The 18,105-nt window shown below is 35.9% G+C and overlaps 1 protein-coding gene across 5 annotated transcripts in view; it reads right to left on the bottom strand.

The window, feature by feature from the left end:
* The window catches only part of LOC134795287 (tyrosine-protein phosphatase Lar), a 646,064-nt gene extending 630,362 nt beyond the window's left edge, over positions 1-15,702 (bottom strand). For 3 of the 5 annotated variants that reach the window (XM_063767087.1, XM_063767088.1, XM_063767086.1), the window contains exon 1: positions 15,458-15,701. The gene's annotated coding sequence lies outside the window, so the exon portion shown is untranslated. Of the gene's footprint in view, positions 1-15,457 lie in introns of all 5 variants that reach the window. The other 2 variants (XM_063767084.1, XM_063767085.1) reach the window with 1 other exon arrangement.
* Positions 15,703-18,105: the final 2,403 nt, after the last annotated feature.

The raw sequence follows: 18,105 nt of genomic DNA, 5'->3' as shown, positions 1-18,105 counted from the left end.
TATCTATGACCGAACACGGCCGAACTCCTTAATGAAGGGCAGTAAACATGGCTCGAGGTTTATTCTTACAACACTTTCAACTTATAAAATGACCTTTCAACCTTATTACAACTACATAAAGACTATCGGAAGGTAGTATGTTAGTATAAGGCTAAGGTGTACCTCAGGGAGGTGTGTTAGGTAAACTTTTATACCTATGTAGCACGAAACGAACACGTTGTGTAATATTTTTCACAGACTTATAGAAATCGAGTTTATTTATGTTCAAACAACCTTTGTAAACTTCTCAGAAGCAGTAAGAAAACTTGCCAGACATTAAGTTGGAGCAAAGATTCGTTGATTATAATAGATGTGTTAAAGTACCTAAAGTAAAACCTACCTAAAGACAAAATTCGTGCATCGATTTTAGGGGCATTCCAGAAAAGTGTCGGGTATGTGACCCTATTTTTAACACTTCTGATAAAGCTGGGAGTCAGACCATAACAAGTCTGCAACGATTTTGATAGCACACGCAGTACAAGTGTCATTTTAAACGTCGATCTTCTATGAAATTATGACGTAAAAATAACACTTGTACCTACCTACTGCGTGTGCTATCAAAATCGTTTCAGACTTGTCTTGGTCTGACCCTAAGAAGCCGATATTTGGCATGATAATGTTTGATAACTTAGCTTTAAATTCAGCGGCATATAATACAGACTTCTGCATGTTATTAAGGTACGTAGCTGCCATCCATACGCCTCACGTCCTCGACAAGCAGACCTTTTTGTGGAGTGCCCCTTTAGCAGGTAAGTAATGTAAATGGCTCTGTTCGGAACATACCTACAGTCGACTCTCGTTAATTCAAACCCGCGATAATTCGAACCTCCCTATAATTCGAAGTTATCACGAGTTCCCTAGAAAATCTCTTATATTTCGAAATAATTCAATACATTTTTAAGCACTTGGTAATTCGAACAAAAAAGTCATCACTGCGTAACAAAACGACGCGTTAATTCGAACTCATAGGCGTCAAACACTCGACAATTCAAAGTTATCAGATTGCAGAGATACGTACCCCTACATTTTGAGGCAAGTTCAAGTTCATCGACCATTTGTTATTGTAAACGCATTTCAGGCACTAAATATTTCTGATAAAAAAAAGTTTTTGAAGCAAACTAATATTACAGAGGGCCTACCGCGAACCACGTTCGATGTGTTGTCCCCTTGTCACACTTACGTACGAATGTAGAAGTGCGACAGATAGGCAACAGGTCAAACTTGGTTCGCGGTAGACCCTCAGACTTCTTCCGAAAGACTGTCCTACTAATTAATTCACTTTATGCATGTGCATGTAAATATGTACCTCTAACCTTTTGATATTGTAAAAAAATTTGCAGTTAGAATAGAATAGAATAGAATATTTTTTATTTATAATAAAATACACATGCACAAAGGTGTCCGGTAAGCCCCAAACTAGGCTGAGCCTGTATCTTGGGGCTTACAAAAGAGTAGGTAACAGTAACTAAACCTAGTTAAAATGATGTGTGAGAAAGGGTGATAAGGCTTATGCTTTTAGGGTGTGTATATGTGTGTGTGTGTGTGTGTGTGTGTGCGTGCGTGTGAGTGTGTGTGTATGTGTGTGTGTGTATCAGTTAATAAGTCATAATTGATTAGGTATACTCAATAATTCGAACTTTCTTATTTTTCTCTCAATAATTTCAAACCATTTGATATTTCAAACTCTCGATAATTCGTAGTATTTTAAAAGTCCCTTGAGTTTCGAATTAACGAGAGTCGACTGTATATGTATTATGCGATAACTCTGGTTGTCAAATATGACGTTTGACATTTCAGTTACCACAAAACGTATGGCGTTCTTCATATCACTCCGGGCAAGAATCTTTCTTTAGAATTATAAGCGGGGCTTAAACTGGCAAGAACTTGCATCTTGCATGCAATTTAAGTTACATTGCCGACTTGTAAAGGCTCCTCTTCACGTTGGGCCAACGCCAACGCCAACGAGGGACGCATTTATGCGTTAGAGGGAGCAAGTGATATTGCTATCTCATTCTACCGCATGGCTGCGTCCCTCGTTGGCGTTGGCGTTGGCCCAACGTGAAGAGGAGCCATAAGGTAAACTGCATTCAAAAGTTTGATCAGATACCGCAATGTAATGAAAATTGCATGCAAGTTCTTGTTAGTTTAAACCTCGCTTAAGAATGAACTAAGTTGAGTAAGAAATTAACAATTTAACACCTTTTAAACAACTTGTCTTCCTTAAAAAACGGTAGTAAAACATCACTTGATCCAAACTACATCCCCTTCACTTGTCATATCAATAATGCAAATAAGCTGTTATCGGGTCGCCACCGTCCCGACACGAGATAACCCGCATTTACAGATGTCACCGAAAGCCCCCGAGGGAATCGAGGGAACGAGGCGAAATCTACAGCACTCCATAACTTACCCGGGAACACTTTTACAGAAGGTCGCATTCGAACTTTAGAAATATAGTGGTTTGATATGTTTTTGCTGTAGCAGTTTCGCTGGATATATCAATGCGTGCGAAATGCACTTTTATTTTACAAGAAATCCTCATATCAAGCCTCATTGCCACCTTATAGTCCTAAAAATTATGTTATAACTTATAAGGTGGTAATTTTAATTATTTGATTGTGCCTTACAAAGGGTTAAATCGTGTTGAGATTCTTAAAATGGAAATGTGGTTTCTGTGTTATCACTTCGTTCTGAGTTCGTTCATTCGTTCGTCTTTCGACATCTTGCGGTCTATTAATCGTGTTCGTCTTCGTTCGTTCGATTTTCGCGGTAGACCCCTGGGCTTGCTATTTTCACGGCTTAAATAATATTGTCCTGCAAACCACTAAACTAACATAATCAAAACCGAAACTTCGACTGACCGACCGACTATCAAAAAGTCAAAATGTATTGGGACGGGATGACAGATGCAACGATGTCTCTTCGTGATCATTTACATACATTAAGTTTTGTCTGTTGTTTTCTATGATTGACACTTGACTAGGCCCCTGGCTACCGGTTACCATAACTGCCGTCGACGGCAAAAATAACTAACCGTTCGTAATCCTTATTCCAACGATATAAAGTCTACTATTGGTCAAGTTACGTTGCTTTTATACCGAGTGCATAGTTTTATTTTGTTCGTTCACGGTCTGCCTGACACTACATAAATGTTTATGATATTTTATAGTGGCGGAGACAGTGACTCATGAAAGGGGACGTTTAAGATTAAGATATGTATAGTCTTTAGTTTTCAAACTGAGCCAGTTGTTGAAGCTATTCTAGAAACCGCATACAAGAGGCGTCATAAAAAGGGGTTTAGTTCAGAGCGCTATTTAATATTTATCTGTTATCAACTTATCACCTCTATGGCCCTAGGCAGTATCAATATCGCCTTGGAAATATTACCTCTAACACCCCATCTCTATAGTCAAGATTGGCTACCATGATGAGCAAGTTTACAGTCTTTGCGACTACTAATTCCGAAATGTTTACTTTTATTCTAAAAGTTCCTTCATAATCTGTTTCCGAGTTAAACATTATTCATATCATGTTGTAGCTATCTAGGTTGCAATCTGCGGCCAGCCTTAGTGGTAGTATTGACAATAAACAACCACTATTGGGTTTATATCGTTGCCAATATAGCCAACCTGTCCCAGGCTTTCAGAGCTCTAGATAAACACTGGTGTTGTTTCCATCGCTGCCAGAATACATGCTAGTTAAGGAGCGTAAAGCCAGGAAATTAGAAGGAAACAAAAGATGCGGCGCGCCGCACGAAATATGCGACGTAAAATATAGCGATCGCGCGGATTTTTATCTTTTAAAATCTCAATTAGTCTGACACTATTCTTCTAAACTAAAATTTTACGTTAGTCGAATTCCATTATAAACTGTTTTCAAATAAAACTTTATTTGTACATATCATGTTGTAGCTATCGAGGTTACAATCTGTGGCCAGCCTTAACCTTTTCGACGCAGTGTCAAACACAAAAGCTGTCACGCTGACGCCACGTCACCGAAGTGTCAAAACTGAAATTGAACTTTATGCATATGCACGTATAGGTCTATGTTGCTCTGTGGTCTGTGACCGATTAATCGGTCTTTGGCGTTGAACCTACGGTGCGGATATATCGGTCATTGGCGTCCAAAAGGTTAATAGTCTGTACTTTAGGTATTTAAACAATAGCAAACAAAATCTACCCTCAAATGGCTCCTTAAGCCAGTTGAGGGTAGATGAAAGCATTACATGATCAAAATTATGTAGGTTAAAGTCAGGTCGTTCAGTGACAGATCCAGGCGGTTTTGTATTTGGTTGGCCACCAATTGGTAACCAATAAATGTTATAACTACCCGAAAATGTACAAATTATTTGTTTTCTTTTATTTAAATACCTAAAAAGATACAGAGTATAGTGGTAGTATTGACATAATAGACAACCACTATTGGGTATATATCGTTGCAAATATACTAGTAGCCTCAGTAGCCAACCTGTCCCAGGCTTTCAGTGCGGTCTAGATAAACATTGGCGTAATTTCACTCGCTGACAGAGTGCGAGAGAGATAACTCGGGCCAACCATGGCCATACTACGAAAAACGAAATTTCGTTATCCGCTTCTCTGTCACTCTTGCATATTCGAGCGATAGAGGCAGATAAAGAAATTTAGATTTTTGTTTTTCGCGGCAGGGCAGTAAAAAGAGTAGGTAATGGCTCCTCTACACGATGGGCCAGCGCCGGCCACTGCAAGGGACGCAGCCATGCGGTAGAATGAGATAGCAATATCACTTGCTGCCTCTAACGCATAAATGCGTCCCTTGGAGTGGCCGGCGCTGGCCCATCGTGCAGAGGAGCACGAGCACAGATACGTTTGAACGCGAAGTATAATAGTAGTTTATGTGACTGCTACATAATGAAAGGCATTAAAATACGAGTGTGGGTTTATGAAACGAATGAAATGAGTTTCATAATAGTATCACACGAGTGTTTTAATGCCTAATTATGTACAGTTACATACACTGCTTTATCTACACACATATTATAAACTTTCTATGATATATTCACTAACCTCATATTACAGCCGACATTGGGGCACTTTCCTCTCTGGCGGAACTCGCGGATATGAGATGGCGTCTCGGAAATATCTTTATCGCACATTTTACACGAAACTTTTGTTATAGTTACTTTAAAAACAACAAAACAAATTATTTTTTACTTACAAACTAATTAAAAGATAAACTGTACGTCAAATGGCGGCAAATGAAAACTTTTTTCACGCATGTCACGCATCCGTAGTTTTTTTTTTAATTCAAAGACAAACTAGAGTCGGGGTCGATTACCATATCGTCCGATACCAACTTACAAGCGAGATTTGTCAATATTGTATGCAATTGTCATTTGATTTCGAATAAAACGTCATCTCGACTGATATTAGAATAGGTGCCTTTTTTTCCAGAGATGTTCGAAATTTGAATGTCATTACCAAATCGATTTTGATATAGTAATGAAGCTATTACCACATTTTCACAGATAAGAAATTTGCTGTAACAAAACAGTTTATCGTAATGTGGGCCATTATTTACGGATTTTGAAGGTATCATAGAGAGTTTATGATATGTGTGTAGATAAAATAATAATAAACATAGAGAGCATTGGGGACCGACCTGTCGCACGCTTTTATTGCGGTCTTGAATCTAGATCAGCGGTTCTCAATCTTTATTTTGGACGGAACCCTTTTGGAAAGCGAAATACTTGATGGAACCCTACAATAAAACAATAGTAAGTATCGGCGGTGGCGGCATAATTTTTTGAGGCGACTAAAGCATAGTGTTCTAAATTACTGCGGAACCCCTGCAGGGGTGTCGCGGAACCCTAGGGTTCCGCGGAACACACTTAGAGTATGGCTGATCTAGATAAATAAGTGTGACTTAACTCGCTGACGAGTCCGAGAGCGAATAGCGAACCAATGCAGAATGATAAAACCCCGGTATCAATGTTGCAGTTCGTCGAAAATGGGTGTGTAATGTTTAATATAATTATAAAAAAACTATCATACATTTGTTATAACGCCATTTGATATATTATTATATGTTATAATGTAATTTTTATTATACGTTTCCTTTATTATATTGTGATTTCATCTAAACTGTCATTGACATAATGCCTAGTGTAATATAATTTACAAATAGTATATAGACATGTTTTATAATGACATTTGTTATATTATATTTTTGTATAACGTAATACTTCATACAATTTTATCAAGTATAAATACATATATTGTATAACATTTTTTGTCATATTTAATTTACTGATAACGTAAAGTTTTACATACTTTTTATAACTAGTACCCAGCCCTACTGCTTTTGCTAGCTATTTTATTCTAGGGAGGTCGCAGTTCTAACCTAACCTAACCAATTTTATCACGGTTTTCGTTCTACGGGGGCCGCAGTTCAAACCTAACCTAAACCACTTTTTTGTCAGAGTATTTTATTCTACGGAGGGTCAAAGTTCTAACCTAACCCTCCTTTTGTTAGGTGGTTATTCGTTTGTGCGGAGTCACAATTCCAACCTAACCTAACCCATTTATGTCATGCAACTATTATGCCACACAAATAATTATGTGCAGTCACTTGTTATAACAAATAATATGCTTTAGAGTATGTAATAATTATGACAATGTATATTAGACGAAGTGTAAAGATACCTTATGACCATTATACCAATAATAACATTATGTATACCGTTAATTAGGTATTACGGTAGTATGCCTTTTATTACGTTATTCAAAATAACGATATATCAAACTATAATATATGAAAAGTAATTATAACAAATGTAATGCACCCGTCGAAAATAATGATAGGAAAAATTACTTACCCTAAATAAATATAGAGAGCACTGGGGATCGATCAGGCAGATAGCAGAGACGAGAGAGTAGCGATTAGTATACCCCCGAAGAGTTGGTTTCGGCCAAAGGTTCGGTTTCAGTCAAAAAATTACCGGAACTTTCGGACGCGCCGAAATTTTCGGTAGTGTCTAGCCGAAGTTGCGATTTCGGACGAACGGAACTAGACGAAAGTCCAAGCTTCGGTTTCAGCAAAAAATCCGGTTTCTGCCGGACACTATTTGTAAACTAATGTATTTTTGGGCCAATCTGTATCCGCGACCCACCCATCCGTTTGACAAAATAGAGCGTGGGGTCTCGAGATCACGTTACACTGGTCCGCCCACTGACTCGCCAGACCAATCAGAATGCAGGACAAGCGCGGAAAAGAACTGGGTTGAGAATAGATTAAAGTGCAAATGGAACTGTGGAAACGCATCCTCGTATTGTTCGACAATGTGAGAATTAAGGTCGCTGTGTACGCAACGTGACTTTTCCAGTCCCGTCCGGGATGAAATTTGTATAATAAGGCTACCACCTCAATGGACGCAAACCGAGTAAATAGCTATCGAATATTTAATAGTGTCTGTCCGAAGTTTCGGTCCAAGATTCAGTCTCGGCCAAAAAACTGCCGAACCTTTGTGTCCGGTTGAAGATTCGGTTTCGGCAAGTCTCAACATAAAAATCATGCTTCGGCCGAAACTTTAAAGCAAAACCGAATCTTCGGTTTCAGCAAAATCTGGCTTCGGCGGGACACTACTATTTAGGTACTCGTATTAGAAACGTAGGGTCAAGGAATTCGATTCTTGTGCCACTTCGTAGGTACCTTTTTAGTGTTCCGTACAAAACTTTGTTCACGGAACACTTATGGGATCACTTCGGTCTTGCAAATCAATTATTTATAGTCAGTTCAGCGGTAGGTACCTATTCTAAAAAGTTTAGAAACCACATAGAGTGAAGAAATAATTGGCGGTCAAAGGGTTAAAAACTTCAGGCACAGCTTTAGGTGATGTTGATGTGACGTCGGTACATTTATCATACTTGTCATAAACTATGTGGTTTCGGCCCCGAGCGTAATTACCCTTAAAGGGTAAAATAAGTTTTGTTCGGGGTTGGTTTTAACTCGTAGGTACCTTAAGTTCATTAAATTCACAAAAATAGCAATGACTTCATTTTATAAGCATACATTCTGATACTTATTATAGGTATTATTATTCTCTAGCCTCCTACAAATCAAAACACGCCAAGAAGAATATCAGCAAATATCATGTGGGGAAGAGCCCCCCCCCCCCCCCCCCCCCCCCCCCCCTCGACAAATATCACGTAAATTTTTTGTGGCAAAAAATAGTGTAAAAATGCGACAAAAATATATTAAATTAAAATACTACTCGGTAAAACAATGCAAATTGTGTTTTTTTTAATAAATCCAACGCATTCACGGTAGAACAGGGGGGAGGGGGGTCAAATCAAATCTCACGACATCTAACCAGAGAGGGATCAAAAAATCCTCATAAACAACTCACGCAAGTTTAGTAATGGACATCCCCTAAGTGGGTCGCATTATGAAAAGTTTAAATTAAATATGTTGCCTTTTGCACGGTTGGGTCATTCTCAAAAAATATGTCTGCTGTTTAATTGCCGCGACCCATACAAAATGTATGAAGAGAGCCGCGGCAATTAGACGCAACCGCAGACATATTCTCAGAGAATGACCCGGTTACAAATATTTATCTTAAGCCAAAAGGACGACTCACAAATAGTAAGGAACAACAGAACAGCCTTTTAGGTTGTTCGTGCACTCCATATAGGGACAGAGCCGTTTTGAAGTAAAAGTAACGCACGCTTAGTACTTTCTTATCTTGTATTGTGAACGATATTGCACCCAAATGTGCGATTCACATCAGCCGGGCGGAGTCAAGGCACGCCTTAGAGTCGAGGGAATATTGTGCTTCTGTTCTGTATAATATATTTTTTTTAATAATACAGCCAGCATTAAAACAATCTGTTTAATTCACTTTAACAACATTATAATTTCTTATACCTAGTTATTTAGGAGCCCATCAACGTGCACACTAGCGCCACAGCTAAATAATCGTAATGATTTAAATTTAACGAAAGATATTGAAAAAAGGGAGCCGCTACGTACTGTATTGTGTATTTACGAGTAAGTACCTTTTGAATACATCAAACTAGTTTTTATGTTGCTGGATTCGTCAATCTATGCGTCCAAAGTTAAAACGGCCGTTTTTGTTTTGAGTTCCTAGATCGACGAAACCGGCTAGTTTGATGTATTCAAAAGGTACTTAAATACACAATACAGTAAGTAGCGGCCCCCTTTTTTCAATATCTTTCGTTAAATTTAAATAATCCCGATTACTTAGCTGTGGCGGGCGCTAGTGTGCACGTTGATGGGCTCTTAAGATTTTAAACTAGATAGCGCGAGGGAGTTATACTTAGTTTAAAATTCTAATATCTGATACCTTTAAACGAGTAATTCTTGTATATTTATATATTTCAAGCTTCTCGGAAACGGCTCTAACGATTTCGATGAAATTTGCTATATGGGGGTTTTTGGGGGCGAAAAATCGATCTAGTTAGGTCTTATATCTGGGAAAACTCGCATTTTGAGTTTTTATATGTTTTCCGAGCAAAGCTCGGTCTCCCAAATATTTTTCTTTGTATTGTAATATACGTGAAAAAGTATCTCTCGTGGTATAATAGCATTTCAAAACTTACTAAAAATATTTTTTAAAGTCCCAATACTTAATAAAGAATAGGTAAGTATGCCAATTGAGGCTGGAATTCATTCATACTTAATACCCACTAATCTCAACAGATTTCTTAATAGAATACACGGTCTAACATGAGGAAACCGAATAATTTTAACCACGCATTTCTGAGGTCAAAAGAAGGGAAATATGTAATATGAGTTTAGGTCAATTTCGCCAAAAAAATAATTTTATTCTATTAAGAAAGCTGTTGAGATTAGTGGGTATTAAGTACGAATGAATTCCAGCCTCAATTGGCATACTTACCTATTCTTTATTAGGTATTGGGACTTTAAAAAATATTTTTAGTTAGTTTTGAAATGCTGTTATACCACGAGAGATACTTTTTCACGTAGTTTCATCCGCTACTGTTCATGCTGACTGTACATTATGCATGTGCAACATAGATAAAGAGTAATAATACAAATGAGTTATATAAACCCCTATATTTCAATTTACCCGTTTCACATATTTGTCGCTCCATTTCCAGTATTAGCACTATTAGCTGATAGTGTTTAAGTTTAAACATGGTAAAGTTCTCATATCACCTACCTATCTAATAATCTATTTGTAACAAGTCCCATGAGTGAGACAATAAGGTGACTAATGGTCGCCTTTAAAGGCTTTACAGCTACCGGTAGCCTTCAAAAGCGTAACATTCGTAACGCTTGTCACAAAGTCACGGATATAATATGGCTTTATAACGGCCTCCTAGCCTAGTCGGTAGTGACCCTGCCTACGAAGCAGGAGGTCCCGGGTTCGAATCCTGGTAAGGGCATTTATTTGTGTGTTCATCATAAATATTTGTTCCTGAGTTATGGATGTTTTCTATGTATATAAGTATTAATCGAATTTAAACTGTTGTGAGACATACTAACATTGAATAATTTTACGGTTTAGACTCACTTGTTTTTAGTCACTCGCGCGACATGTTTCGGAGAGCCTAGGTCTCCTTTCTCAAGCACTAACAGTACTGGACATATAAAAAACTCAAATAGTAAGCGATACACGGCCGTCGTGAACGCTGCTCGCACTGTTAGTGCTTGAGAAAGGAGACCTAGGCTCTCCGAAACTTGTCGCGCGAGTGACTAAAAACAAGTGAGTCTAAACCGTAAAATTATTCAAAATATATAAGTATTTATATATATGTGTATTATTGTGTATATTATATATATCGTCGTCTAGTACTCACAACACAAGCCTTATTGAGCTTACTGTGGGAATAGGTTGATCTGTGTAAAATTGTTCTATAATATTTATTTATTTATTGCCAAAACAAAATTGTCTTCAACCCCTTGTCTTGGTCTAACTCGACTTTATCTCTTTAATATTATCAAAAAGAATAGATAGTATAGAGGGGTCCTGTCATTGTAAATTTTTTAGTCACTGTAAATTTACTGCCATCTATCGACACACGACTAAAACTCAAAATGAAAACGCATAAAGTTATCAAAAAATGTATATATATGGATAAATGATTTTATTATATTTATATCATTTTGATCCATGTTCATTGACTGATATCTATGTGTTAAAATTGTTAAATATGAAACGGTGTCGTCACGCCATCTAGCTGAGGATAGGCTAAAGGTGTGTGCGACATCTATTCGAGAATGACTTTTACTTGAATTCCGAGGCACGTTTTTTCCTTAGACTTTATACGTCTTATACGAAGTTACCATATGTCTTTGATATTATTTAATCAAAATAGTGGAACTACTAAAGGTTAATGGTTGGGTATTGCCCTTACGCCCTTAGTCTAACTTCTAACAGGTAAATAAAGGTAAAAATCACGAAAAGCTGTTTAATTACATTTTAATGACTAAAGCTATTTATTTGAATGTTTGATAAAAGATAGATTGTAGGTGTTATGAAAAGACTTGTAGAAGAAAAATGCAGATTGACTACATAGGTATGAATTAAAGCAGAGCCTAGTAAATAAAACAGGCAAGAATAAAGAATCATCAATGTTGTAGGACATTACATATAATTTTTACATTATAGTTATTTATTTGCATATGAAAACTGACACCCTACTGCTATTTATAATATTTGAAAACGTAACAACGACTGACAGTTACAATCACAAAAGTAGATTTAAATCATAAATAGAGCATTTTAAGCCCTTAGATAATCTTTTAACTAGATGGCACTATTAAATAAGAATAAAATGCTTAATATTATGCTTTAATTATTACATTTGTGCAAATGACAGTGACTAGGAAAGTCAAATATTACGGTTAGAAGTCATAAAAAGCAGTAGGTGATCATTTCTGTATCAAGGGGTCAAGCTAATATTAGGAACAGTTTACCCTGGTTCAAATAGGCTGCTTTACAATTGACTTACAACATCTACGGAGCGCCTAGCCAAGATCACAATCCCATATTGACAATGACAAATACCAAACGAAAAGAAATAATGAATGGTACGACAGATGCTACGAAATGTCATGTGACTATTTCCATACATTATTTTTGTTTAGATTGGCGTTTTCTATCAACGATTGTCATCTTGGCTAGGCCCCTAGTTGTAGGGTTTTGATAAGACTGCACCCGGTGAAAATTTTACAAAAATTTTCATAGAAAATTAGTACTGGAACTGGGTATTCCCGGTTCTTGACATGTTAAACCAGTATGCATTACATATGCAGCAAAGCATATGCATACAAATGCATAAGCATTCCATATGATATTTTTGAATTGTTCTAACTTCAAAAATCCAACTCCAGTATCCTATCTTCTAAATTTCCTTCCTATCCTGCTATTCCTATTCTCTATTCTTCGCAGCTGATTCAGGTTTCTTGCCTTAACCATTATCTGCCACATTAAAGAAACAAATTAATATTTGGGAAGAGTCATGAAAAAAACTGTTTATGTGTTTACATCCCAGATAAGGTAAATATGGGTAAGTGTGACCGCGGGGCAAATGTTGCTAACCCTCACTTTAAGGCCTGCTTACACATTAGTATTTACTTAATTATTCATATGGGTCATTCTCAAAAAATATTTCTGCTGTCTAATTGCCGTGACCCATACAAAATGTATCACAAGAGTTGTGGCTATTAGACGCAACCACAGACTCAAAGAATGACCCTATATTGTGAGTTGTTACTTTGTCACTAAATGCAAGTAGCAAATGTACGAACTCGCATTAAACACTAATCAATGTGTAAATAAGCCCCAATGTGTAAATAAGCCCCAATGTGAAGGCCAGCCACACTTAATCATATTGACCTTACTAAAATAACAGTATGATTGGCCAATTTACTAACCAATTTGTTTACTTTAGTACTAAAATTTCAATTGATTAGGCAGACTGGATTAGGATCATACTAATATTTTAGTATCTCTATTAGGATGTCCTCCCTGTGAAAGGGAGAGGGGAGGCCTTTGCCCAGCAGTGGGACACACACATGGGCTAGTAAAAAAAAAAAATTAGGATGTAGTGTTCAAAAATGCAGATTAAAAACGAATGTTGGTGTCTAATTTGTGACTACTTTGATTCATGTTATTCATGCAAAAAAGGGTTAATTTTTCTAAATTCATCCATCAAATTAAAGTATTTAAGGATTTTAATTTATCTAGAATTTATCACAAGTAGGTATATATGATTATTCATTTATAAAAGTTACCATGTAAATGTATTTTTGGTTTACAATAATGGAATGAAAACATTCAGAACAACCTGTCTTAAAAACAATTATATGTGTTTTGAGTAAATAAACCTTTCACTTTCAAATTCATATGCAAAACCACATCAATTTTACAATAAAAGGTACTGTCCCAATAGTATGAAAGATGATATTATTTTATATCCCACCTCATTTGTCATCAAGAAACATTGTTTGAGGCAGAGTGATTATAAATCAGACAAGCACATGGTGCATGACTCACAACATGTGTCTTACTCATAACACTTCACATGGTATGTTTTGTAAATAATCCTACTTAGTTTATTATCATAACTCTTTAATCTCATGACTTGTGTATTAGGACACACAGATGGGTCCTATAGTTCCTTTTTTTTAGCATCAGAAATAAGGTAAACAACCTTGATGTGTCTTTTAATTGAAAACCACGTTTTAAAAATAAATCACGGCAAATATGTAACAATTATGAATCTAAGACGATCATTTATAGTCTTCTGCTTTCATAAGTAATAGTTACTGATTTTTAAGAAGCGTTTTTCAATTAAAAGATATGTAAGATCACTTACCTTCTTTCTAATGCTAAAAAAAATAAACTATAGAGTCTGTCTAAGTTAACATAAACAGAGCAGAGTGATTACAAACAGCGACACTCATAACTGTACATCGGTGGACCTTATTACAAAAGGCATAAGATCCACCGTATGTACAGTTAACAGTGTGGGCGATGGTACCATATTTTCATAGAACTTTGACATTAATGATCGACATTGCCATACTTTATCATTGCAAATTCCATGCAGAGTTAGCATGGTCTGACTCTAATAATTTTACCTAACGGACAAATGTGAATTTATGATGAACAATATCGATAAGCTATTTCCAGGCAAATGATTTGGGGTAGTCATCTTTTGGCAATATTAACAGAAACTTTTATAGGTAGTTTTATAATTCAAGTTATCTTTGATATTTATGATATTATGGTCAAATAAAGTTATGTCCTGAAATATTATATTTTATTTATTTATTTAAACCTTATTGCACAAATTTACAAAAATAGAGTACAATTGGCAGACTTAACGCCTTGAGGCATTTTAGTAGTTGAAAAGGCAAAGCACACAATATAGAAAATAAAAACGCATTTAACTGATTTGCAAGACCGAAGTGAACCCATAAGAGCTAAGAGCACCATGAACAAAGTTTTGTATGGTGCTCTAAAAATGTAATTAAATCTCATTAGAATGAATGTAAGATTATTTACTGTTTGAAAGATTGTCCATTTTCAATCTGCAAGATGATTAAGATACATGTAATGTGTTTTACATATGTAAGAAATTGGCATAAAAATTCAGTCAACTTTATAAATACATCTGTATTAAATTCTGGTCATACAGCAGATATCCCACGATTTGACATATTGTTTTAGGCATGACTACCTAGTAATTTTTGGGAAAACCTTTGCCCAAAAATTTTAGTACTTACATAGGTACTTAGTGTTAGAATGTCATACATAATAATTCTGTATTTTAAAAAAATATTAAAAGAGAATTACTTGGGTTTATCAGTAGTTTCGTTTCTATGCAACATCAGCTAATAAACTTTTTTTGTTTCATGTAGAATTCTATACTAAATCAGATCTTTTGAAATGCCTTTCTATAGCCACAACTACTGTAAATATAAACACTTTAACTTGACTTATAGATTATTTTCACTTATATCAACAAATCACCTGGATATGTCGCGGAATATTACATTGAAAGCGCTAAATCAACCAATTACACTTAATTTATTAGCTTACATGGATGTGCTGGACCTATAAGTTTGATTATGAATAAATAAGCTTCCTAATTTGGAATATAGATGGAAACTATGAAACATTATGATTTTTCGTTTGAGACGAAGTTTTGCTTACTTCTGTCTTGATAATGCTTTAAGAATTCAGGGGTTTATCTCAAAGACCAAACGGCTTGCGATAACCTAAGGCTAAGAAAACTGATTTCACGAATTAATCAGTACCCAATTAATATCGATTTGTTAATAGACCATAGTCTATGCATCCTATATTCAATAGTTCAATAAGTTTACTAAGCTTTCAACGCTTTACTGTAATTTCTAAAACATATAGCGAAACATAAATACGTACCCTTATAAGTACGCTGCTGAAATGAAAATGTCCAACAGTCCAGCGAGGAAAACCATTATCACATACAACACACACAATTCACAGGTTCCACTAACACAACACCATTTATAAATTATTAAATCCACACCCGCGCAAATGATAAAATCAGTTTCTTATTGACATAAACACAAACTGAGCGTCCGCCATATGCAGGTACGTTCCGCACATACCACTCGTGAATATTTTTCTGTCAACCCGTTCGAAAGCTCAGCACTGTGATGACCACTTCATTTACGATTTTGTACGTCTGTGAAAGATTACATGAAACTTTGAGGCAGAAAAACCAAGAAAACATTATATATGACATGGTTTGCAGCTAAAGTATAACTTTCAGCAAATTTATAAGATAAATTTAATGTTTCCACGTAAACGTCAAGTTTTTGTAATCGTGTTTCAAAACCACTTCTCAACATGGAGCGTGAATTCAGAACGCACGAGGATTTGCAACTGACTTCAAGCGGATGTGGCGGCGCGGCAACTTCAGAGCGCTCCAATCCCGACGAGCTTTGATTTCGATTTACGGAGAAGCGTAGATGCACGCGGAAAAGGGATAGCCGATATTATATCTTTCAAGTCAACGGCCTCTGTTTAGATACGGCGCGAATTGGGTATTATTTACTGACTTTGGTAATGATATCTTTCACTGAAGATCTTTTTTTTTTTCAATCCGTGCAGGCAATCTTAATAGCTTATTCTAACGAAAAGATGAACTTAGTAAAGCTTATTTGAGAAATGCATCTGCTACCCTGCATCAGAATGAGTTAGTAGGTCTACTTAATTTAATATGGGTTGCCGAAAGTAAAATAATGCATGAGTGAGCGAAAATAAAAGAAGTTTGCAAATCGGTTTAACTGCCTTCAATAGCTATATCAGAGAAATTACCTACAAAAAGCTAAAAAATGAACCCGGTTATAGTTAATCAAGCCATTTCCGTCATTAGAAAAAGGCGGCAAAAAATGTAGGAACGAAGGCATTAAGTCCGCCATTTGTAGGTACATTTATTATTTTCAAATGCACTCCCATAGAAAAATTTATTTGCCTGACTTTTTCTATAGCCCAAGAAAGGGTGTAACTGCCATCTCGCCGAAATATTTTTCGCCTAATTTCATTTCCCAACCAACTTATTGCAGTACTTTTAGTTGGCAAACCAATGCTTAGCATATTATTATTTAGCATAATTTTTATTTCATCACAATTTTATTTAGCAGATGTTCATTTTACCACGATTTATTTAGACAAATAGTCACTAAGCAAATGTTTTATTATACCTAACTATTTAATGTTAAATAATGTTTGCCCAAATTGAAACTTTGCATACTTTTTATTTGATCACAATTATATTTAACAGTTTTTTTAAGACCCGTAAAACGAAACTGTTCCCAGAGATAGGTAGGTTAGGGTTATTTTTTTTATGACGCTAAAACCAAAACTGCTCCCAGAGATAGGTAGGTTAGGGTTATATTTTTTATGACCCGTAAAACGAAACTGCTCCCAGAGATAGGTAGGTTAGGGTTTTTTTATGACCCTAAAAACGAAACTGCTCCCAGAGATAGGTAGGTTATGGTTATTTTTTATGACCCGTAAAACGAAACTGCTCCCAGGGATAGGTAGGTTAGGGTTATTTTTTTTTATGACGCTAAAACCAAAACTGCTCCCAGAGATAGGTAGGTTAGGGTTACTTTTTTTATGACCCGTAAAACGAAACTGCTCCCAGAGATAGGTAGGTTAGGGTTTTTTTTTTATGACCCTAAAAACGAAACTGCTCCCAGAGATAGGTAGGTTAGGGTTATTTTTTTTATGACGCTAAAACAAAAACTGCTCCCAGAGATAGGTAGGTTAGGGTTATTTTTTTTATGACCCGTAAAACGAAACTGCTCCCAGAGATAGGTAGGTTAGGGTTTTTTTTTATGACCCTAAAAACGAAACTGCTCCCAGAGATAGGTAGGTTATGGTTATTTTTTTATGACCCGTAAAACGAAACTGCTCCCAGAGATAGGTAGGTTATTCACAAAATTAGGCTAAAAATAATTTATGCCTATCAATACATTCGACATAACAATAAAAGACGTTTTGAAACATGACCAACTAAATATTATGCCATACAATAATATTGTAAATAATCATTTGCGACATGTTATATATGCGAAACATTGATTTGCCATCTGATAGTTTTGCCAAATGATACTATGGGAAAAATTGTTTGGGAAGTGATAATTTGCCATACAATTTTCGGCCACATATTAGTAAACCCCAAGAAAGTTACGGTTGCGCTAAACATATTAGTAATAGGCAATTTTATTTTATTCCTGTTCTTTAGATCATTTTAAGATACTTTATTTTCGAATCCAACGAATCCAACAAACTTTCTCTCCGGAAGTAGGTAACAAAAAAAAAATAGTAAAAAAAAGAGCCTTTCTTGTTTGTTAAAAAAAAGTAATAGTATTTTTCATTTGTAAACGTGACAAATATAATATTTATAATGAGTCGACAATGGAATTTACTACTGACAAAGTGGGTTTACGGTTTACCAGGGTATAGTTGATAACTTGATACATGTTACCTTGCCGCCTTGCCGCAAACAAAACATGGGTTTTATACATATATTAAAT

This window comes from Cydia splendana, chromosome 12 (assembly GCF_910591565.1).
Source record: "Cydia splendana chromosome 12, ilCydSple1.2, whole genome shotgun sequence".
Classification (NCBI taxonomy): domain Eukaryota; kingdom Metazoa; phylum Arthropoda; class Insecta; order Lepidoptera; family Tortricidae; genus Cydia; species Cydia splendana.
The sequence above is the reverse complement of the archived record's forward strand: the minus strand, read 5'-3'. Positions and strand labels throughout refer to the sequence as shown.